Source organism: Oryctolagus cuniculus, chromosome 8 (genome assembly GCF_051225735.1).
Source record: "Oryctolagus cuniculus isolate XC-2025 breed Fujian yellow rabbit chromosome 8, ASM5122573v1, whole genome shotgun sequence".
In the NCBI taxonomy this organism is placed as follows: domain Eukaryota; kingdom Metazoa; phylum Chordata; class Mammalia; order Lagomorpha; family Leporidae; genus Oryctolagus; species Oryctolagus cuniculus.
The window spans coordinates 114,156,258-114,180,445 of NC_142874.1; the positions used below are offsets into that span (position 1 = coordinate 114,156,258).

At 44.7% G+C, this 24,188-nt stretch overlaps 1 protein-coding gene, 1 long non-coding RNA gene and 1 pseudogene across 3 annotated transcripts in view; 1 reads left to right on the forward strand and 2 right to left on the reverse strand.

The window, feature by feature from the left end:
* Positions 1 to 9,179: 9,179 nt before the first annotated feature.
* On the reverse strand, positions 9,180 to 9,260 carry LOC149125121 (U2 spliceosomal RNA; annotated as a pseudogene).
* Positions 9,261 to 17,462: 8,202 nt separating this feature from the next.
* On the reverse strand, positions 17,463 to 18,097 carry LOC108178064 (uncharacterized). The gene is made up of 2 exons (XR_016212061.1): positions 17,911 to 18,097; positions 17,463 to 17,769 (listed from the first exon to the last, which is right to left on the reverse strand). It is a non-coding gene; the product is annotated as an uncharacterized LOC108178064 (long non-coding RNA).
* Positions 18,098 to 18,124: 27 nt separating this feature from the next.
* PRKG2 (protein kinase cGMP-dependent 2) overlaps positions 18,125 to 24,188 on the forward strand; it is a 106,038-nt gene continuing 99,974 nt past the window's right edge. Inside the window, exon 1 of one of the 2 annotated variants that reach the window (XM_002717087.6) lies at positions 18,125 to 18,485. The gene's annotated coding sequence lies outside the window, so the exon portion shown is untranslated. The remainder of the gene's footprint in view (positions 18,486 to 24,188) is intronic. The other variant, XM_089302633.1, reaches the window with a different exon arrangement.

A 24,188-nucleotide genomic window follows, 5' to 3' on the forward strand; every position in this document is an offset into this window, starting at 1 on the left:
AGATCATTTTTGAAGGTGAATCTCATTGACTGCTAATTAATTAATTCACTTATTGAAAAAGTATATGTTAAAGGCTTTATTGCTTGCAAGTTTCCAGTAATATAGCAGCAAACAAAATGAACCTGACCCTTTTCTCAAAGAACCCCAGAAGAAAACATTAAATTAATAATAGCACACATAAAACAAAGTTGTAACATTTCTACAAATATAAAGTGTGCAATAAAAGACCATTCAGTAAGCATGAGTCAAGTGGGTTATTATGAGCTGGTTACATGCTTGACACTGGCGATGCCAAGGTGAATGAGTCAGACACATGCCTTTCTTTCTTCTAGTATGACAGGAAGGCTGAAAGACTGATTAGCTAGTTAATTAAAATCAACAAGGTGTTATAACTGTCATATCATGTAAGCACTTTGGCAAAAACACACGAATAAAGACCAAGACAAAGCAGGTCATCTTTACAGACTGTGATCTGTTAGCAATGTCCTAAGAAGGTGTTATCGAAGCTGAGACTGAAAGATGAAGGAAGCTATCATATTAAGAAGAGGCGGACAGATGCAGCGGGTGAAGCCATTGCCTGTGACACCAGCATACCATATGGGTGCTGGTTGAAGTCCCAGAAGCTTCACTTTTGATCTCTTCTATAGCCTGGGAAAGCAGTAGAAGATGGCCCAAGTGTTTGGGCCTTTGCATCCATGTAGGAGGCCCGGATGGAATTCCAGGCTCCTGATTTTGGCCCAGCCCAGCCCTGTCCATTGAAGTCATTTAAAACCCTCTAACTCTGCCTTTCAAATAAATAAATAAATAAATAAGTCTTAAAAAAAAAAGAAAAGGAAAGATAAAGAAGAAGAGGGAGGCAAATTCCAGGTAGGGGAACAAGAAGCACAAAGCCCTGAGTGGTGGCTGATCCTGATATGATGGAGCAGAAATCTTAACTGAAGACCAGTACCCAGGGAGGTGGAAGATTGCAAGCCAGCTGGGAAGAGTCAGATCATGCAGGGGCAGGCAAAGAAGCTGGGATTTAACTCTAACAAAGTGAGAAGCCACTGAAGGATGTTAAGCAGCAAGTGGCATGGCCACTTTACAGGTGTGGTTTGCTGCATGTGGACAATGGATTAAGAGGATGAGAAATAGGAGTTGTGGGACCAATTGCAAAGTTGCTGCAGTAGTCAGGTAAAGAGCCATAGTGACCTAGGCTAGGGCCAAGGGATGGAGCAAAACAGGATGGACAGGGTAGTCTAATGGGAAGGCATGAGATAGAATAGAGACGTAGGGAAGACATTAAGGTTTTATTTAAGTAGAGAGTGGTGGTGTAGGGTTAAGAGAGAAGACTTCATGCATGTTGTGAAAGCAGGGCTGAATTGAGCACTGAAGAATCCCAAAGTTCTGACCAAAGCGTTGCTCTCCCTTTCTCCCAGCAACATATGTGTCCCTAAGGAATTCAAAATAAAACAGCATTAGATCTCTGAACAGGTGCACTCGAGTTCCAGAAAATTCACGTTTCCTCCACCATGTACACATTAGTACTGTTATTCAGGTCTTCACAAAACTCATGGAAAACAATACTATGAAGAAACTATGTACAGATTTCAAAAAATATTTTACCTCCAAATAAACTTATCTTTTAAGTGAATTTCCATAAAAGTTTTTGAAGTATCCTTGAATTTTTGAAATTTCAAATATTAGATTATTTCAGGATGGTTTTGATGTGAAATCCTGAGCAGGGGCTGACTCATTTGTTTACATGCAGCTTTTAACAAAGCCACTGCAAATGGAAAGGATTTGGAGTGTTTTAACCATTTTTTTTTTAAAAAGATGACTTACTTTTTGAAAATAAAATGTTTATTTGAAAGGGGAGAAAGAGAGAGAGGGAAAGAGAGGGAGAGAGAGGGAGGGGGAGAGAGAGAGAGAGAGAGAGAGAGAGAGAGGGAGGGGGAGAGAGAGAGAGAGAGAGAGAGAGAGAGAGAGAGAGAGATTTTTCCTCTGTGGATTCACTTCCCAAATACTCAGCTGAGGCTGAACCAAGTTGAAGCCAGGAGCCTGGAATTCAACTCAACATAGGTCTTCTATGTGGGTGACAGGGACTCAAATACTTGAGCCTCTACAGCTACATCCTGAGGTGTGCATTGATCAGCAGGAAGCTGGAATCAGGAGCTGACACAAATCCATGTACTTGGAAGTGGCATGCTGATGTTCCAAGCAATGTCTTTAACTGCTTTGCCAAATGCCTGTCTGAGTTTCAGCAGCAGCCCAGCCCTAATGGCAACAGCCAGGGGCAGATCATGAAGTTATTGGCCAGCTAAATTGGGGCAGTGGCTTAGAACAAAGAGATAGGGTGGGACATTAAAGAGGAAGAGGAGTAGGGAAGTTAGGACATGACCGCAGGGACCCACGTGGACATGAGTGTGTGGTTGGGTGACAGGTGTTGGTGGCAGTGGAGTTCACTTTTTCATCAGTTACAAGCCAGGTCAGATGTTTCTGGAGGTCAATTTTGATCAGACAATGAGCAGCTTACTTACTCTAGTTCTCTAAAAATACATTATTTTTATCTCACGTCTCTATTTTGACTGGAGAAAAACAGAGTGGAGAGTTACTTTTGCTTGGTGCAAATAAAATGTCAAAAGCAATGTATCGGTCTACTGACTTCTTCTTTGAAAGGACTAAAACATGTCATCGTTTTTATATTTGGAAATTCACTCTCACTTTGTTCTCTTTTGATCTGTATGGTTTGCTTTAAAGATAATACTGTAGCGACTCTAGTCTGTATGTCATGCAGTGGCTTTTAACCAAATGCATTAAAATTCTGACCTTACCTATAATAATTCAGTTTTGACCGTACCTGCTTAATTTTTCCTTTTTGTGTTTTCATTTTCCTTAACTCTCTTATTAGGCTATAAGCGACTTATCAATACTTGCATTATTCAATTCTTTGGTTCACAGGTTTTGTAAACTTGAGGCAAGTAGCCCATTCATCTTCATATCAGGAGCAAAAACAAATGGTAAGAAACAAAGCAGCCTCCCAGTCTGCTCCTGGAAGGGAATTCGGACAGTCTCTGCCCGCTGGGAGCTTGCGAGGCACTCTGGGAGTAGCTGTGCATGAAATGACATGCAGTGTTGTGAGTGGAGGCTGGCAAAGGCAGGGCATGTCTGTCAGTGAGGAAGCAGGGGAGGGAGAGGGTTAGGTGTGCACAGCAGTGTGGGGAAGAACATTAAAGGGGTGCCAGAGGAGCGGTTGGAGGACAAACCAAGTTCAGGGAGACACCAGGCAAAGAAGCAAAGGGTAGTCAGAGATGATAAGGTTTCAGAATCCTTATATATCCCGGCATGGACCGATAAGAACTTGAGCTCAGAGATAAGTAGGAGCAAAATCACACAGGATTTGCAGGCCTCGTCATGAAGCTTGGACTTGGCGGGGTGAGGGTGGGGAGGGCCTTCGTGTGGCAGTAATATGCTCAGATTTACATCCTGCAAAGGGCTTGTTGGCTGCAATGTTGGGATGATGACTTTTTAGCATCATATACGAGGGTACTTCACAAAGTGCATGGAACACAGTTAAACATTTTATTTCCAAGCAAAAACTTCTGTGAAATCCATAGGGATCTTTAAACATTTCATAGGAAAGGAACATTATTGAAAAACTTGTGCAATTATTTCTAACTTTTTGGAACCAAAATAAATTGATCATATATATGTTATCATATATATGTATATAACATATATTAGAATTATGTATACATATAATGTATGTATACAGATGTAATTACATATAATTACATATACACATATATAATATATACATTTATAACTTTCTTTTATATATATAAAAATCATATTTCATTCTCTAATCATCCTCTCTCTACCTTATGGTTACTATTCCACTCAGCATATTTCCTCACTGCCACACATACAAATGATTGGGACTCCCCAGCCAATTTCTTTCTCTGGACACTTGCAGTGGTTTCCTAATCGCTATTTCTGCCTCTAATCTTTTCCCTGGACCTTTGCTCTTCACATGATTGCCACAGCAGTCTTTCTGTTATACAGTTTTGATCATATCACTTTGTTACTTGGAAACATCGATGACTCTTCAATGCCATGTACAAACACCTTGCTTTTTTGTAATGTGTCCAAAACCTGTTTTCTAGACAGAAATTTACTTATTTCACCTAAATAATAACTCAATTAATTAAATATTGTGATTCAAAGACATTCTGATATACTGGTTTTATGACTGCATTGTTTCAGGTAGGTTTCAGACAAGTGGGCAGAGGGCCTCTGCCTCACTCCCACAACCACACTCACTGTTACCTTCAGTTACAAAATTGATTAATCAAGCATCCTGTTGTAGGTTGACCTGTCTTCTCTCAAAATAAATGTTGAAGCTCATATCCCCAGCACTGGTGAATGTGACCTTATTTGAAAATGGCTCTTTGCAGATATAATGAAGTTACAACCAGTTCATTAGGGTGGGTTCTCATTCACTATGGCCACTGCCCTTATGACAAAGGGCAATTTGGGTATAGTCATGCAAGAAGAATGATATGTGATGACAGAAGCAGAGGGTGAAGTGCTAGAGCTGCAAGCTAAGGAATGCCAAGGACTGACATCTGCCACTGGAATCTAGGAAGAGGAAAGGGAGTATTTCCCCGTACAGGTTTTAAAGGGAGTGTAGAATAGCTGACATCTTGATTCCAGAACTGTAGCTTCTGGAACTGGGAGACAATGTATTCCTGCTGTGTTAAGCAACCAGGAAGTTTGTAACGGCAGCCCTGGGAAACCAATATACTGTACTCTTTAGGGTGCGAAGGAGCCACAAATCCATCCTCTCTCAGCCTCCAGTTGCTGCTCTGGGAGCACTACTCTTTCATGGCAAGGGTGCCTCAGACTTGGGGAGAAAAGTGCTGCCACTGTCCTTTTCTATATAAGTTTATAGCACTATCTCTGCAGACTTTATGGTCTATGGCTGCCTGTTCAAGAGATTGTTTATGAATGTTGTACTCTTCCTGTTCTTGATCCGAGTGCAGCACTGGAAAAGGCATAGCTTCACCCACAAGGACAAAGCACAGTGAGCAACCAGTTACCCCTGAATCCAATCTGTGCCTTCAGCTCAGTGGTAGCTCATTTCCAGGCAAACTTGTTCTTTGATAACAGCTGTAAAATGTGACCTGGTCTCCTATTCACAACTTTACTCCTCTTTTAATCTCCAGCTCATAAGTTCACTCTAGCAAAGACTTTGTATCTTTTTTCTTTTGAACCTCTAAGGTATTGCAGGGAGTAATATTTGAACAAAAACTGTGACATTCTCTCCTAATCTCAACAAGGACCCCATATGTATATTGTTGAGAGAATACTGGATATAAGACACAAGTGTCATGTTTGCATCCAGAACTCTGTAATTTGGGCTTAGAGAAGTTACAAGGGGTGGGGTGGAACTGAAACCCGGTTCTTTCTTATCAAAGAATCAGTGCTCCTATTTCTTCGTATCTTGCCATGCCAGAGATCTTTCTTAAGTCCCCCTACCCCCTGCCCACACCAAATAGTCACTTTCTCCTCGAAGTTCCTACACAGTTTGGTTTGCTCATACTTTTAATGAGACAGCATGTTTTATTTTTGTTATTTATTTAAATGTGTGGGCCCACTAGGTTGAGTTTGGCAAGAAGGGAAATATTTTTTTTTCTGTTTCAGTAATAGCCCATAGTGGATGCCTAACAAATACAAAGTGACTTCAGAAAGTCCATGAAAAGGAATTAAAAGATAAGCTTACTTTGGTTTGAAAAATTTTGAAATCCATGCACATGATGGGTGTTCAAAAGGTTCATGGAAAAGCCATGTAAGGAAAAAAAACATAAATTTCAGTTTTTTTTGACAGACAGAGTGGACAGTGAGAGAGAGAGACAGAGAGAGACAGAGAGAAAGGTCTTCCTTTTCCGTTGGTTCACCCCACAATGGCCGCTGCGGCCAGTGCACCGCGCTGATCCGATGGCAGGAGCCAGGTGCTTCTCCTGGTCTCCAATGTGGGTGCAGGGCCCAAGTACTTGGGCCATCCTCCACTGCCTTCCTGGGCCACAGCAGAGAGCTGGACTGGAAGAGGAGCAACTGGAACAGAATCCGGTGCCCCGACCGGGACTAGAACCCGGTGTGCCAGTGCCACCGCAGGTGGAGGATTAGCCTATTGAGCCGTGGTGCCAGCTGTACATAAATTTCAAAAAGTTTATGTACGATAATAACCTCATATTTCAATTTATTTTCCATGGACTTTTGGAAATACTTTCCTATTTGTTGAATGGATTGATGTATGCTAAATAAATTCACGTGAGGAGTATAGGATTATAGAGCTTTCTCTTTGGAAATTTGTGGAAGATAGAGTTCTTGACTTTTTCAGAATTAAAGTCTGTTGATTGAATGAATGATTTGGTCAGTGAAAGAACAGTTGAATGAGAAATCAAACTAGATGTTTCCCTTCCATAGTTTACAAGATTTAGGAGCAGGTGGAAAAAGGTCATACCAAAGTCCAAAAGTTTGTCTAATCTCTGTCAATCTCAGATCAAATGCAACTAGTCTAATTTCAAGATCAAGAAAATATATTAAAATTGAGAAATGCTTTTGTTATTTCATTCATTTATTCATTCACTCACTCACACTTGGGAGTTGAGAAAGCCTCCTACAGCTAAGTAATTCTCAAGTGGGTTTTTTGGGGGCAGGGAGGAGGTAATTATTGGAAGATAGAACTTGGGGAAATTTGTCAGGCCATTGGCTGAACTCACACACAGCCACAGTGGTGACTGCCTCTGAAACCACCTGTGACATATGAAGTTAAGCTCACCAATCAGACCAACGGTTCTCAAGATGTGGTCCAGGAGTCCCCTAGACCTTTTCAAGTTATCATACTTCTTTCAGTTCTCACTTATTCAGTGGAGCTTCCCAGATGCTGTATCGTTCATGATATAACAATAGGGTGACAGTAGATGCCAATATTCAAATTTAGCCACTTTTTACTAAATCAAGTATCAAAGAGATCTGCAAAAATTATACAATAATGCTTCTCTTCACTAATTTTTTAGGAAATAGTTATTTTTATGAAATATGTAATGGCTTTATAATAGTCATTTTGAATGAATAAATATTTATAAAACTGTCTTAGTTTTAATTTTGAATATGATAAATAATGATAGATATAACCCACATAAACAAAAGTATGTCGGGGTCCTCAATAATTTTAAGACTATAAAAGTCTGCTGAAACCAAATGTGAGAACCACTGAATTAAACAAACATGGACTCACAAGAAGGTTCAAACTCACTGTCCTCTCAGGAGACATTGCTACAGAATGTTTCGTTCTCACTGGCGTGTAGGCTGGGTGGAAAGGCAGGCGCAGTTGAAGTCCACATCTCCTTTCCCATGTTATTCCTCTTAGGCTGCTGCATAACAGTAGCTCTTCTGCTTGCCCAGGAATCTGCAGCTACAACTGGATGTTTCATCTCTGGCCTGAGGTCAAATTTTGGTGTCTACTCTTCCTACTGCAAATGCCTCAGCGTGTCCTCCTAGCATCATGGGACCTCAGTTTTCACCCAAAATCTTTTGAAGGGTGAGTCTCTTCAATCAGTTACTGGAAGGTGTGTGATAATTATGTTGTTTCTGGAATGTTTTCTCAATAAAGGAGCCATTCAGTAATGGGGAAATAAAATAATTCTTATTCACTGTTGCATAATCTCTAATAAAAATCTTGAATTAAAAAAGCTGATCCACAAATATTCTTACTTTTATTAACTTGCCAAAAAAAAAAAAAAAGAAAACAAAGCTAGTGTTCAATATTCAAACACTTATCCAAGAAATGTTGAGTATGCATTATGTGTTTGGTACACACTGTGCACGTTTGTAAACCTCCATTCTAAAAGTTGTTCTGAACCCTATGACTGTCCCCGATAAAGAATTTCAGCTCTTATAAAGCGAAATAACTGGAGACCAGGACAAACTGTGTATAAAACTTTATTACTTTCATTAATACAGGAACCTGTTTTAAACAGACCAGTAGTTTAGTCCCAACAAGGGTTTCCAAAGGGAAACTAGATGTGTAAATTGCCAAGTCGGCAACAAATAAGACAGAAACCAATTAGAGCATCCTCTAGCTGCGGTTAATCAGTAGTTATTCCCATCAGCGAAGTCACGAAATGGAAATAAACAGTAGCCTCTGACAATGTGCTAAGACAGAAGCCTGTGTAGCTGTGATTCAGAGGCTGGCTCCACAACATGCTGGCTGGATACAGGTCTGGAGAAGATTTATTATGCACTGCTGTTGAGCAGATGGTTCTGCCTGTGTTATGGCGTCAAATGAGCTCACTTAGTGGTCTACTGTTTACACAGACAGAGCAAAATCTGAAAAACAATTTGACCCAAGGAAGGACTGAAACTAAACAGGATTCCCAATTAACTATTTCAGGGAAATATTATTGCTCACTGATTAAATGAAACTTTTGGTGTCTGGAGGACTTTCTGGTGGGAAGAATCGGTTACAGACAGTTGGGGTTTGGGAAATGCATCAACTTTATCTCTCCAACTAGGTCCTAATAGACTTAGTTCCTCTTGAACAGTTGCGTGAAAAGATAAATGTAATGTAGTTCAAGCCAGGTTTCTGCTGTTTAAATGCCAGGATGAATAAGTCATAGCCCCGTGTCTAAATGGCATCATCCTTTAACCTGAAAAAGCTAAGTGAGAAGAATCACTCGAATTATTTTTATTTATCTTCCAATAGTTTGAAGGTAAATTTTCACTGTCACTGAAATAAATTATTTGTATTATTTTATATAACAGCAACATAAGCAGTAGAAAACAGAGACAAGCAAAAACAGCCATATTAAAAGACAGCGTAGCTCCCCTAGCTGGTGCTAGACCACATAAATGTTCTTTTTTAATGTATGGTTTGGGCTGCCATTTATAGTGCTGTTGCTGTGTGCTATTTGGATTTGCTGGGACATGTGACAATTGCGTGCCAAACCAAGTAGCCCATCTCTGGTTACTGCACAATGGGTTGTGCTGAGAGATGGAATTATTTCCCAGCATTCAAGAGCTATGTTGCATTCTGGCTGGAAGTTATAATGGGGTGTTTTTTTTTTAACATTATTATTTTATTCACTGATCTTCATTGAGCAATTACCAAGGAAAACAGGTCATCTGAGCTGCATAGGTAGTTATAGTTTAATCATAAATAGGTACATGAATATATGATACTACACTTGATCTCAGCCAAAAGGCCGAGAAGCGATGATGAAAATATGATAATAAAACTACCTGATACAAGCTGAGATACGGGCTGAAGCTCCACCATCTTCTAACATTGGGAAGAAAGGCTGGAGGTAGGCTAAGGCTATGAGTGTGTGTCTGGAGTGTACACACCTCTAGACATGAGTGCTTATCATTGTGTTTGCTGTTCCCTCTGTCTGACCCTCTGCCCTCAGGGCCAGTATTCCATTTAGGATCGCCTCATGGTCTCCACCTTCTAATCCTCAAAACCATCCTTCTCCTGTAAAGATTTACCATCAGGCTGCTGGTGCCTCCCGGCCTTTGATCTTCCAGGCCACGTTAGGTCTCATGGTGCTCTTAGCATTACTGGAATGCCCAGCCGAAGCAGGCAGGGCTGTTCTCCGGAGCCTGGCTATTCAAAGTGTGATCTGTGGATCAGCAAAAAATAGCATTGTCTGGGAGCTCGTGGAAAATGCACTGAAGGATCTCAGCCCTCTCCCAGATCTACTGAATCAGCCTGGATTTTCTCAGGTGATCAGATGCACATTAAAGTTGGAAAAGCACTGATCTAGTGTCTCCTAGGAGGCCAGCAAACTCCTGCAATATCAGACAAGTTATGAAATGCAGCTCCAGCATGCTGGAGAGCCACATTAAAGGTCTGAGAGTTTATTGTAACAGCAATGGAAAGGAATTGGAGGTAGGACCTTTCCAGGGTCCCTAAAACTCTACAGTTCCTTGATAACTGAGGGCCGTGGGCACTGTGATCGTATGCCTAGTGTACCTATTAGTGTAACACTTGGGGCAGGGGAGTGACAGAATGTGCTTTGAGTTTGAAAAGACCACTGTGACAGCAGTGTACAGAAGAGGCTAGTGACTAAGCTGGGAGCAGGATGAGCTGCAGGGAGACAGTGGGGACGTGTGCAGAGCAGCCTGGGCAAGAGATGAGGCTGGCTGTGGTGCTGCAAAGAATCCAGTGAGCATCAGAAACATGTCTGTGGCAGAACTGCTAGGACTTTTTGATGGACTATCTAGGAGGGGCAGAGGGAGGAGACAAGGATGACTTCCTGACATTCACATGGAGAAGCTGAATTGGATGTTAGCTCATTTGTGTAAGAGATACAGGAGGAGGAAAAAAAAATCTTAAGGAAAAGCTGTTCCTTTACATATGGACATGATGATGTTGAGGGGCCTGTATCTTAGATGGTTGAGTGAAAATACTGAAAAGGTAGCCAAATAATCTGTTCTGGGTCATAGAGGAGAAATTGCAATTGGAAATATAGATTTGGGAGTTACTGGTATATGGGTGGTGATTCAAATAAGGCTGTTTTTAGGCTTATTCCCCACCCCCCACTGCAGAACTACAAGGGGTCTTACTCTACTTTTTAAGATTATTTATTTATTAGAAAGGCAGAGTGACAGAGACAGAAGAAGAGACAGAGAGAGAAATATCCCATCTGCTGGTTCACTCTCCAGATGGCCACAACAGCCAGAACTGGGCTGGTCCGAAGCCAGGAGCCTAGAGCTTTTTCCAGGTCTCTCCTGTGGGTGCAGGGGTACAAGTGCTTGGGTCATCCTCTGCTGCTTTCCTATTCACATAGATGGCAGCTGGATTGGAAGTGAAGCACCTGGGACTTGAATTGGCACCCATATGGGATGCCAGCGCAACAGGCAGCAGCTTTGCCTGCTATGCCACAAGCCTTCCCTGAGATCCTACTTTTAAGAGCATGCTGACCACAGGGAGGAAAGAGACCTTGCTCAACAATGCAAAGACATTCAATATTTATGGCTTACAGGCCAAGGGTTCCTCTTATGACCCCAGCTCCAAATAAGGTCACATTCCAGGGTTCTGGGAGCTAGGACTTCAACATTTGAATTTTGGGAGGGGGTGGATAGCAGTTCAATTTATCATAAAGTATTATTTTCCTTCGAAGAGTCAGGCCAACTACCATGAGTCCTTGGTGAGATGAAGGGTTGAAGAAAGAGGAAAAAACTTGCCATTTACAGTTTAATAGCTAAATGATGAGTAAATTAAGCAGGATTACTAGAAACCATTTGGGACCTGGATGAAACTGATAACAAGAATTTACAGTAGGGGTGGGGCATTTGGTCTAGCAGCTAGGAGACCTACACTCCATATCAGAGTGCCTGGTTTTGATACCACACTCTGGCACCCAATTGCAGGTTCCTGCTTGTGGGTACCCTAGGAGGCAGCAGGTGATGGTTCAAGTAGTTGGGTCCCTGCCACCCATGTGGGTGACTTGGATTGAGTTCCTGGCTCCTGATTTTGGCCTGGCCCATCCCTGGCTGTTTTTGTATTCAGAAGTAGAATTGCCAATGGATTGTACATATTTGTAATTGGGATCAAGCCTGCCAGATGCCTCTCTAGAATGAATTTGCAATACTAATTTCCTGCCATTGACCTGAAGTTTAAGTTTATGAGAACAGAGTCCATGTAGGCCTTATTCTACCAGCACTCGTCATCCAAGTGCAACAAAGAAGGTACAAAGCAGGCTTCACCTGGTTGTCGAGGGCAAGAATGTGACATAATGCACTGCTTACTAAGCTGCAAGCAAAGACAGAGAACAAGTAAATAGAAAAACTAGCAGTCACCCTAAGGTCAGCAACATGTGAGGAGAATGTAATTGAGCAAATAAACTTGGAAGACGGAAAGTTGTGGTCACAGGATAGAATGTCTGTTCTTATTCTGAGTTCTCTAGAGAACAGAGGCCAAGGCTTTCACATGCTGAGATTTTATTGGGGTGTTATCCTAAGGAGAGATAAAAGGGAAATGAGAGAGAGAGAGACGGAGAAAAGACTAATTCAAGGTGGTACATTAGTGACCTGTCTCCGGCTTCTCTACACAACAAAACTGGCTGCTGAGTCATGCTACACAGCCCCAAGCACAAAACTGTGGCTTCTCTGAACAGCTCCTGGGTGGGCAGGAAGGGTGAACAATGTACCTGTTGTCTTGTTCCTGGCTCCTGTCCCTCAGTGGTCAAAGTCAACTCCACAGGGTATTAGCTCCACCATATTTCTGGGTTGTGTTTTGGGTCCTTCCAGGTAGCAGCTGGGGAAGCCAAAGCCTCTGTGGGTTCAGTCAAGCCATCCCAGGGGGCTGAAGCTACTGAGGCTCTGCTCCCTCCACGGTGCGTGTTATGGAGGCCATGCTTGGCTGGCCCTTAATCCAAGGAAGGCCAAGGTCAATGACAACACTAGCCTTGGCCTTACAACTATGAGCCCCATGCTGAGAAGCAAAGCAAAGGTCTTAGCCTTGGGTGCACACACACCCACCCTTAGCATCAGTGACTTTAGTGGCGACTGCAGGTGTGACTGTGGGAGTGGGTGGCTGAAGCTGATCGAGACAAAGGAAATGTTGGCTATTGGAAGACTAAAGTGTCGAGAAGGTGAAGTGCTGCATGGGTGGTCTATGTGGACTTTGAAATAGTGCAGGATGGTGGAAGAGCAAACACTGGGAGTCTGGTGAATAGACTGTATACACCAGCTATATTACTTCATGGATTCCTATAACGAGAAAGAGTATCCCTAGTTAGGCAAGTCAGGGCAGATAAAACCAGAAAATTAAATGTACTTGTATTTCAGTTTGTTATAGTAAAATTTACTATTACTTGATTGATAATTAAGCAGATTATTAATTTCTAAATTAAGTACCATTCTTTCAAACAACTGTCTTTATTTGATTGATAATTAAGCAGATTATTAATTTCTAAATTAAGTACCATTCTTTCAAACAACTGTCTTTATTCCAAAAGGAAAATCAAGATCACCCTCCAAATTCCTGGTATAGAATTTCAGGAACATAAGTACAGTGCTTCTGGGTCGTGAGTTGAGGTTCTCTATCAACTCTATGGCTGTGCCTGCTATGGGAGACATATAGCAAGATGAATCAGATGTGAACCATGCCCTGTCAACACCTGTTTGTCAGGGGAGATAAGAAATGTAGAAAGATGACAATAATACAAGGTAGAAAGTGGCAAAAACCATCTAAAAGGCTGATAAAGTGTGGTACTGGGGGAGAAAGTGAAGACATTTAGAAGTTGTGATTGGGATGTGGCGGAGAAAGAGAAGAGATTGTTGCCAAAGACAGAATCCTGGGAAGATTTGGCTTGAGTGGGAATGGGAATAGAGAAGGAAGAGCATTCAAGAAAGATATGGGCCGGCTGGTGCCGTGGCTCACTTGGTTAATCCTTCGCCTGTGGCACCAGCATCCCATATGGGCGCTGAGTTCTAGTCCCTGTTGCTCCTCTTCCAGTCCAGTTCTCTGCTGTGGCCCGGGGGCGGGCAGTGGAGGATGGCCCAAGTGCTTGGTCCCCTGCACCTGCATGGGAGACCAGGAGGCTCCTGGCTTTGGATTCGTGCAGCGCTAGCCGTAGCAGCCATTGGGGAGTGAACCAACAGAAGGAAGACCTTTCTCTCTGTCTCTCCCTCTCACTGTCTGTAACTCTACTTGTCAAATAAAAAAAAAAGACGTATATGGGCAAGATGGATTGATTCCAAGTGGTGGACACGTGGAGGTTCTGGCTGCTGCCTGCGGAGCGCTGGGAAACAGCCCACGTGTGCCCGGAGCTGATGCTGATACGGCTTACTCTCCTCCCCACCAAGGACCATGAAGGAGAGTGTTGGTAACTGATAGGCCACCGTCCTCTTGGAAAGAGAAGACAGGAATTGAGAATGATGCTTCCAATGCCGGGCATGGAAGGTTACATGATATTAGCAATGAGCTGTCATGCAAAGAGTGGAGACAACATGTGTTGGATTCTCTTTATCTTAAAGTCTCTTTAAATCTTGGTAAACATTTAAAAAAATAGACAGTAGAATAAAGAATGTGATTTTAAAATTGACTTTTTTAATAAAATTATTTTATTTATTTGAAAGTCAGAGTTAGAGAGAGAGGAGGATAGAAAGAGAGAGAGAGACATCTTCCATCTGCTGGTTTAAACACTCCCCAAATGGCTGCAATGGTCAAGGAAGGGCCAGGCAAAAGCCAAGAGCCTCTTCTGGGTCTCCCACGTGTGTGTGTGGGGGGGGGGGGCAAGCACTTGGGCATCTTCTGCTGCTTTTCCCAGGCCATTAACAGGGAGCTGGATCAGAAATGGAGCAGCCGGGACTCCATCCAGTGCCCATATGGAATACCTGTGTCACAGACAATGACTTTAACCCACTATGCCACGACACTGGTTCCCTAAAAGTTGTTGTTAAACAATGAAGAAACTTGAGCTGCTGAGTGTTCTGAAGGCCTAAGAATTAATCCAACAAATATTGCTCTGAAGTCTAATAAATAATGGAAATGTTAACAGGTGTAAGCAACTGGCATCACCCCATTGCCATGGGATCCCAGAGGAGAGACCCACCATCCTGCATGGTCAGTGAGACTTCAAGGAAGAAGTAGAGATTATGAGAACTCTGTTGGAGTCTGTTGGTACAGGGATCTCACAGCAGTGATGTGGAAACCTGGGCAGCAGGAGCCCCAAAAGCAAATGGCACCTTTCCTGGGTTGGAAAAGTGATTGGCCAAGCCAATCAGAAAGAAGGGCACAGTGAACCTGAAGTTGTAGGATCTGCAATGGAAATGGCTGCTCTTGGGGTCGCTGTGGAATGATAAGCAAGCCTGAAGATACATGAAAGTGTGAAGGGGAGAAGGGAGCAAAACCAAAGAGACGGTGGAAAGACAGAGTGTGGACACCTACAAAGGGGTTTTGTCCCTTATGTCCCAGGCAGAGCTGCTGGTGCTACAAAGATGGAGGCTCAGCTTGAGCCGTGGAGGATTCTGAGTTGCAAGTTCAAATGCTGTGAGCTCAGGGATGCTCTGATCGGTGGCCTGATAATACAAGGGCGACTATAGAACCTCCTGTGCAGAAATGAGGCCCAAGGAAATGGGATTCAGGTTGGATAAGCGTGAAGCACAGTTTAGTTACCCAGGGGCTTAGGAGTCTGAGTTCAGCACGGGAGCCTTCCTGGACTCACTCCCCAGCTCAGCCCCTTGGATGCAGATTCTTAAAAGAAAGGGAAAGTAGGAGAAACTGAGAGACATCCGGAAAATATTGGAGCCAAATGGGGGACATTCCTAAAATTACCCTCGCCATCTCCATAGGCTACCTCTGAGCCTCGGCATCACAAGAACCCTAGGGCTCTGGTGACCATGCTTAGTAGAGACCATGATGCCCAATGGAGCAGGCGCACAACTAGCAGGAGCAGCCTGACTCCTGGATGTGTGTCCTGCACAGCCAGTGGCCCAGGGAACCATCACAGAGGGGTGAATGGAGGGCAAAGGCCCATGGATTTTGGCTTCTGCCTCTGTAGAAGCACAAGTCAAAATTGGAGGCTCTGTAACTACACAGCCTGGTTCTGCAACTTGTTAGCTTTGTGAACCTGATGAAGATTTTTAGCTCTCCGGGTTTGCTTCCTGAGGTACACTTACCTATTTTGGCAGACAGAGTAAATGAGGAATTGCAAGCCAAATCTTTAACACATGGTGCAGTCTGACTTCATACAGAAGGTTCCTTCTGCTCGAAGGTGCTTCTACTCACACCCCGTCTGACTCTTACACATCTTAAATTTAAATGTTATTTTTCAAGTTCCTGTTGCAGACTCTGGTTTGTCGACTTAACACCACTGCCACCTTCTTTATTTTGTGTCTCTCGTCCTAAACAATGCCATCCTGGAGGGTTCAGGAGCCAAGATCCTGAAGAGCCCAAGTCAATCACAGCCATTCTCCCCTCTGTTCCTGGTGACTTAGGGGTAGGCAGGGGAAGTCTCCTGGAAGTTTCTGAGAAAGATTTCTCCATTCTTGCAAAGAGACGCTGTCTGCTACCTTTGGGCACTGACAGTATTGTCTGGAAAAACAGGGGGTGCTCCAGCCCTCCTGGGGCACAGCTGCCTGTAAGAAAGGCAGGGGAGCTAAGGGACACAGCACAGGTCCTTCCGTGACTTCGTGAAGTTGCTCAATTCACCCAGCGGAGCCTCCTGACCTTGGGACTTCTTGTGATATGCATCCATAAATCTATCATTCAAGCCAGTTTAAATTGGCTTAATTATTAAGTGCACCTTCCCCCATCTAAATGATGAACCTGTGTTTTTTTTTCTCTCTCCTATTCTCCTCCAGATTATTTTCACACATATAGTTACTTTCATGTTTAACATCTGTTTGTCCCCAGGATTCTACAAATTGTTCATCACTGAATTCCTAGTTTCCAGCACTGGGCCTAGGACAAAGGGGCTGCCGAAAGCGTATTTGTTGAAATACTAAAGAAAGGATGTAAAAATGCCCACTGGCCTCCGCCCCTTCCCCTTCCTATTCTGTCTTCTTCTCCAGCTTCATCATGGCACAGCTGGGAAAGTATGGGATTGCTAGGTGGTCCCTAAGATCCCCTGGAAATCCGACCGGGCGAGTAGCCCTGGGCTGCAGCCAGCAGTGTCAGCGGCGTTCAAGCTTCCGCCGCAAGGAGCAGTGAGACAGCACGCATCAGGTAGTCGGCCTGCAGGTTTGACTGCACCAAGACTTATCAGAACTGTTAACTCTCACTTTGTGTGTGATATGCTCTGCTTTTCAGTCTTTCCATATTATTTATACATTACTAGCTTTGACTCAATAGATCACTGCTAGGACTTACTAATTAGCGACTCACGATTTGAGAAAACCTGGACTAATACAATGTAGACTTTGAAAAAAAAAAATCTCTGCTTTTCTCCTCTTTGTCATTTACCTGCTCAACAAAAAATCCAGTCCATTGACTTAAAAGTCCATCGCTGGACTTCATTATCTTCCCTTTTCTTATTTCTCACCCCGGCCTCCTATGGCCAGGCTCCTATGGACCTGCCTGAAATGTACAGATTCTGGCCTAAGGTCATGAAAAAGTACTTTGTACTTTTGCTTATTTTTCCTCAGCACAGAAACAAACAGGGCTATACTCCCCATCCTCGGAAATGCAAGGACCCCATTCAGCACGGTCGGAAGGTAAGTTTGTGTGTGTGATACCGTCCGCCAGTGAGCGGGAGCCTCTCCCAGCCTGCGGCTCGGACCCCCGGCGCAGCCGGCTTCTGACAGCCTCTGGACGCTGGGTGAAGAATAGACCCTCACTGTATGGCCCACGCCTCGACACAGAAACTGCCCTTGTCCGCCGTTGGGTTTGCCGGTGACATTCCTCCCGGGGCAGGAGGAAAAGGGAAACGCCACCCGGAGACCTCGCCACTCCAGAGCACAGCAAATAATGCGGTGGGGCGAATATATATATTTAGAAAACCATAATGCACGCCTCAGGCGGGGAAAAACCAAACCAGGGACTCCAGAGGCCAGGGGGGAGAGGTGGGGAAGGCAGCTCCCGGTCAACACGCAGGGGCGGGAGGGCTCCTGTCTGTCCCTCGACTCGGCTCCACCGCGGCCCCTACCGTCGCGTGAACTGGCAACCCAGGGACAGGTTAAGGTTCCGGAGCGCGCGGAGGGCGCGGCGCCACGCTGCCCCGGGTCCCACCGAGGAGAGCAGGTCCGGGGCCCGGAGGGCGAGGTGGCGAGAGGCTGCTGTGGAAACAGAACAGAGGGATGCGGGAGAGGGAGGGCCAGGAAGAGGAAACTCCCTGAACTTTCCTCCCCCTGCCCCCCCCCCTCCCCAGCGCGCACACTTGAAATAGAAATAATGACACGAAAAAAAAAATTGCTTACGACCATGGCGTTATCGCCCTACTTAAGGAGGCTCCGCCGGAGGGCATGGGCTCTCAAGCGCACACTGCAGCGGGGCCGGCCGCGGGCTCGTCTCGGGAGGAACGGTTCGGGCTGAAGTGGGTGCGCGCGCCGGTGACCCCACCTCTGGGGAAGCCGGCTTCTGCTTGTCCGCGCGCCAGCCCGCCCTGACCCCCGCCCTCCTCCTCCTCCTCCTCCTCTTCCTCTCCCGCCCTGCTTCCTCCCTCCCTGCTGGCCTCCTCTGCACCGGCCCCCGCGGAGGAGCGAGGCGGCAGCACCGACGCCACCGCCGCCGCCGCAGCGCCTGCCCGCAGCGCGCTCGCCGGCGCCCCCAGCTCGCACACAGCGCGAGCGGCGGCTCCTGCAGCCCCGGCAGCCCCGGCAGCCCCGGGCCCGCGCTGCGCCCCGTGTGCACGGCCCCGGCGCACTGAGCTGACCTGCTGTGGGTTCGGGCGCCGCGAGCGGCTGGGGAGGGCAGCGTGGGAGAGGACACCGAGACGCAGGGGCCGCGGCACGGGGGTGACAGCTGCGCACCTGGAAAGTTACCCGGCTGACTGGTGAGGCTTTGGGCGTGCGGGTGCGCGGGGAGGGCCGGGGTCGGGCCGCGCGGTGTGCGCCTCGGTTGCACACCCAGCCCGTCTCCTGCGTGTGCTGTTTTCCTGTGGACCTGTGCGCGCGTGGCGTTCGCTCCCCATGTGGCATCTCCTCGTGGAGCTCGGTATGGCATATCTCACTGTGGCAACACCGGCGGCCCGTGCTGCTACCTGAGGCTGGGGGCTTGGCGGTGCTGTCAGGGCTGTGCGCTCCCGGCATCGTTTGCCCAGCTCTCGGTAGCTGCTAGGACTTTTACAAGTCCTTGTAAACTTGTGTGGGTGTCCTGTGTCACTCTCGGCGCCGAGAGACGCTGCCACATTTCTGGATTTCCTGGTGATGGAATAAGAGCAGACTGAAACAAATCAGCCACTTGGGACATAATAACAAAAGAAAGTGGGTTCAGGTACAAGTACACAAGAACTAGGGGCCACATGCGTTGCAGTTGAGGCCAGCCAGAGCTGAGAAAAGAAGACACGTCGCAGTCAGAATAAATGGGTAGGAAGGATGCTTCTTGGACAGACGCCTTGGTTTCCTGGTCGTCAGTCAATCATCCTTTTTCCAAGAGAGCGGGGTCTGCCCCCACCCTGAACAGCATGCAAAAGAACAACACACCTGCTGCCTGCCACACCCCCATATTACAGTCCGTTAGAAATGATCTATTTTCTTCCAAGTTTCTATTTAATTCACGAGAAGGCGAGCGTCCCACATAGCACACAGCAGCGGTGCCAGTATTCCTGTTTAGTTTTGCATAGGAGGGGATGAGCTAATATGGTAGAGACTCATTTTTGGAGAATTAGGGATCATCCTCTCCATTGGAACATTGTGTAACTAAGAATAAGCTACATAAAAAGAAGATGCTCTTTCTCTTTTGCGTGAAATGCTTCGCTCCAGTCTTCCCAAGTCATTATAAATGAGGCTAATGAGAATTCACCTCACAGGGAAGGCATATGTTGCTTGGATGTTGCCCAAGTCCTGTGGCCCCATGTTGTCTCGCTTCCTCTAGGCTATTTTTCTATCTTCTCTTCTCTGGTGTTTTCATTTTCTTTTTATTCCATCGTTCATTATTCTGGGCTTGCAAAAGCTCTGAAGTTTGCAGTATTCTGAAAATGCTTTGCACGATCCTTGGCCCCATCCTGAAGTCCGGACTAGGAGCATCAACTGTATCTGTAGTTGTCTGTAATTGGCTTTCCATCCTGACTACTCCACACCAGGGAAAATTCAACACTTGCCCCTGGCAGCTCATTTGCCTTGACAAGGCTGTGGGATTTGAACTACAGCTTGCTTACCTTTTGAAAACCTATCTTCATGGCCTCTCTGAAACTTGTCCTAGAGCTCTTCTTTGACCAACTAATCCTTCTGCTTCTCCGCTGGTTGCTTCTCCTTTCCCCCTTTTCCACAAATAGTATCCCTAGGTATTACCTATATGTTCATACTTTAACAATAGAGGCATTCCATTATTTTCTACCTTATTGATTCATCTATCAATGGGACTTCAGGTCTGACCTCTATTTTAAAAAAAATGTTTATTTATTTATTTGAGAGGTAGAATTACATGGAGAGATAGAGAGAAAGGTCTTCCATCCATTTGTTCACTCCCTGAAATGGCTGCAACAGCCAGAGCTGGACCCATCCAAAGCCAGGAGACAGGAGCTGCTTCTGGGTCTGTCACAGGTGTGCAGGGTCTCAAGCATTTGGGTCGTTTTTCCATTGCTTTCCCAGGCCATCAGCATGGAGCCAGATAGAAAGTGAAGCACCCAGGTCCTGAACCAGAATCCATATGAGATGAGGCGCCACAGTTGGGGGTTAGCCTACTAGGCCACTGTGCCGGCCCCCAGTCTGACCTCTGTAGAGCAATCTCTTTCCTTGGCTCTTCATTGTTTCTGCTTGCCAGATATTTTCACCTTGATGACTTCAAACTCAAGGCGTGTAAATCCTGGCTCGTTGCTGGTTCTCATTCTGTCATTGTCACGATGTCTAGCCCATAGGTGGTGCTCCCTGTGTCATTTTTGAATGCGTGAAGAGTGACTGGTGTTTCCTTCCTCCAAGTCTTCCAAGATAAAAACATCATGATTCTTGTGATTCCCCTCATGTGTGCATCCATGTAATAACCAGGTTAGAGACTACCCTGCAATGTCCCTCCACACATCCTCAACTTTTAGTATTTTTTTTAAAGATTTATTTTATTTATTTGAAAGAGTTAAAGAGAGAGGTAGAGACAGAGAGAGGTCCTGCATCCGATGGTTCACTCTCCAGATGGCTGCAATGGCCAGAAATGTGCCAATCCAAAGCCAGGAACCAGGAGCTTCTTCCAGGTCTCCCACGTGGATTCTGGGGCCCAAGGACTTGGGGCCATCTTCTACTGCTTTCCCAGGCCGCAGCAGAGAGCTGGATTGGAAGAGGAGCAGCTGGGACTAGAACCAGGGCCCATATGGGATGCCGGTGCTTCAGGCCAGGGCTTTAACCTGCTGTGCCACAGTGCCAGCCCCTCAACTTTTAGTATTAAACTGTCGACAGCCCCTCTCACTTTAACCAAGGCCATGGCTGCTTCTCATCGTATCTACTTTCTTTCTGACCTCAGATTGACCTAGACACGCTTCCTCTTCTCTTCGCTGATCTCCGGGGCACTTCCATCTGCTTCTCCAGCTTCAGGCGTCCCTCATGGATCAATACCTGCTAAATATCTTCAGTTTCCATTCTTTTGATTTTCTAGTCCCTCGTTTCTTGCTGCTTACTGAAATTCTCTCTCTTCTGGTTTCCACAGCTCTGTCAAATTGAGTATGTCCGAAGTTAAATTCATAGTTCTACTCTTAACCTGCTGTTCTCTGGCTAATGACATCATCGCTTACCCAGGTGCTGCAATGTGGACTTCCAGCTCTTTCTACCACCACTCAGATTCCGACACCTATAATCTCTTGGCTTATACTGCTATGCTTTGAACATTTTCCCCCAAAACTCATGTAGTTTAATCCTCAAAATCTGATGTTAATGGCACTACGAGAAAAGGAATTTAAGCCAGTTGTGATATTGACAGCTCGAGCCTTTGAGAAGTGATGAGATTGGATATTGGGGTAGAGCCAACATGACCAACTCCTGGTGGCTGAATACATGGAGTGAGGGAGGAAACCAGTTGGAGAGGCCGTTTGTGCGTTCCTGCCATTATGTGCTGCAGCCAGGGGCACCCTCACCAAAGCCAGCTCTATACTCTTTGGACTTGGAACCTCCAGAATCTTGAGCCAAAATAAACTCTTTATAAAGTGGCCTGCCTCAACTATTTTGTTGTAGTCATGAAAAGCTGACTCTCCCTCCCACCCCCCTGAACACACACACACACACACACACACACACACTTCTGTGTGTTTATCTGTTAACATAGCACCCCTCCGATAGCTAATGAATGGCATGCTACTAACTTTGATATTCAAAATATAAGCTATGTGGCTTTCATCAGATTCACTGTGAGCATTCTCCTGGAGGGAGAGAGGGCACTTCAAAGAGATTGGCAGCCTTCAGAGGTGCTGAAACTTTGGTGTAATAAGCTCATGTGACTGCCTGTCAAGAGGAAGTTATTCTCTACATCAAGATGCTGTGGACAGAGAAAACAAGCAGTGGATTCAAAACTCAGCCCCAGGTCAATAGTCACAAGGTCACATGGACAGATGCTTTGAAATGTGGTGTTGATGGGAAATTGAGCCCTTTCTCACAAGGACAACTTGGAAGAAGCAGGGACTTATGTATTCAGTGGTGGTTAATTATTTTCTAAAGGTACTATAGTAAGCAATCTAGTGGCAAAACCAACCTGCTCTGCATGATTTTCGTATACACTTAGAATATTATCTATAAAAGCCTGTGTAATTCACGCCTCTGATTTCAAGCTAAGCTGCCCATATCATAAAAGGAATCTATTCTGCTTTCCATGATTTACTGAAGGGAAGGAAATTATTATTATAGTTACCTATAGCCTTCACTTTTACGGAATCTCTTTTTATAATGTCATTCTCTTCTGGTTACCATGGAGATGATCCATTTTTTTTCCCTCCAGTTCAACAAATCCAACTCATTTAATAGGGTTGGGACTCTGGACTGGTCTTACGCCTGTATTTATCACCCCTTACTTTAATTGATGCCATAGTTTCTTAGTTTGTCTTACTTCTTCTAAACTTCTTTTCACTCAATTCCATATTTATTCCCAAGAAAATTATTTCTTAAAGGACAGAGTTGACTATACAACTACGAACAAACCTTGACATGCATTAAAATCCATATATACCTTACTTTAATATTCTTACTTTTTTAGTGTCATTACTCATCATTTTCTTCTCACCCGTCATGTATTTCAGCTGTTACCTGAATATGCTGTCAGGTTTCCTGCAGTCATGTCTTAGTACATGCTTTCTGTTTTAAAGTGGTTTTAGGTTTATGAAACAGCTGGCTGAAATCAACCAGCAGTTCCTTTGTGTGTCTCCTCTCACCAATTTCTCCAGATCTTAGCATCTAGCAGTACTAATAGGCCATATTGATATGTTGTTATTAAGTAAAGACCATAATTGATATTAGGGATCATCCTTGTGTTGTATATCTCATGAGTTTTAACAAGTGTGTAGTGACATGTGTATACTATTCTAGTACCGTATAGAAGAGTTCCACTGCTCTAATAATACCCTGTGTTCCACCTGTTTGCATCTAAGTTTCAACAGTTATAAATAAAGCCGCTATAAACATTTGTGTGCAGGTTTGGGTGAAGTCATATGTTTATCAGTTGAGGAAATACCAAGAAGCACAGTGCTGGATTGTATGGTGAGAGTGTATTTAGCTTTGTAAGGAATGCCAAGCTGTCTTCCACAGTGGCTGCATCATTTTGCATTCCTATTGGCAATGAGTGAAAGTTCCTGTTGCTCCATATCTTTGTCAGCATTTGGTGCTGTCAGTGTTTTGGGTTGTAGCCATTCTGACAGGTGTGTAGGGTTTCTCATGTTTTAATTTGAACTTCCCTAATGACACGTGAAGTTGAGCATCTTTCACATGCTTATTTGCTGCCTGTGAATCTTTGATGAAAGTGTCTGCCCATATCTTTTGCTTACTTTTCAGTTTTTTTTTTAATTGTTAAGTATTAGGGATTCCTCCTTTATTATTTTTTAAAGATTTACTTACTTACTTATGTATTTATTTATTTTAAAGACAGGGTTACACAGAGAAAGAAGGAGAGGCAGAGAGAGAGAGAGGTCTTCCATTCATTGATTCATTCCCCAATTGGCCACAATGGCTGGAGCTGCGCTGATCTGAAGCCAGGAGCCAGGAGCCTCTTCCAAATCTCCCACGTGGGTCCAGGGGCCCATGGACTTGAGCCATTTTCCACTGCTTTCCCAGGCCGTAGGAGGCAGCCGGATTGGAAATGGAACAGCCGGATTCAAACTGGCTCCCCTATGGGATGCTGGCTCTGCAGGTGGTAGCTTTATCTGCTATGCCACAGCGCCGGCCCCATCCTCCTTTATTAGATATGTGTTTTGCAAGTATTTACTCCCAGACCATGAGTTTGGGTTATTGATATCATTTTCTTACCACTTCCTTTACAAAGTAGAAGCTTTATGTTTTAATAAAGTCCATACGATCACTTTTGCCTTTAGTAAAATCATACTTTTAATCTTTTATTTTTAAAAAATCTGCACCAA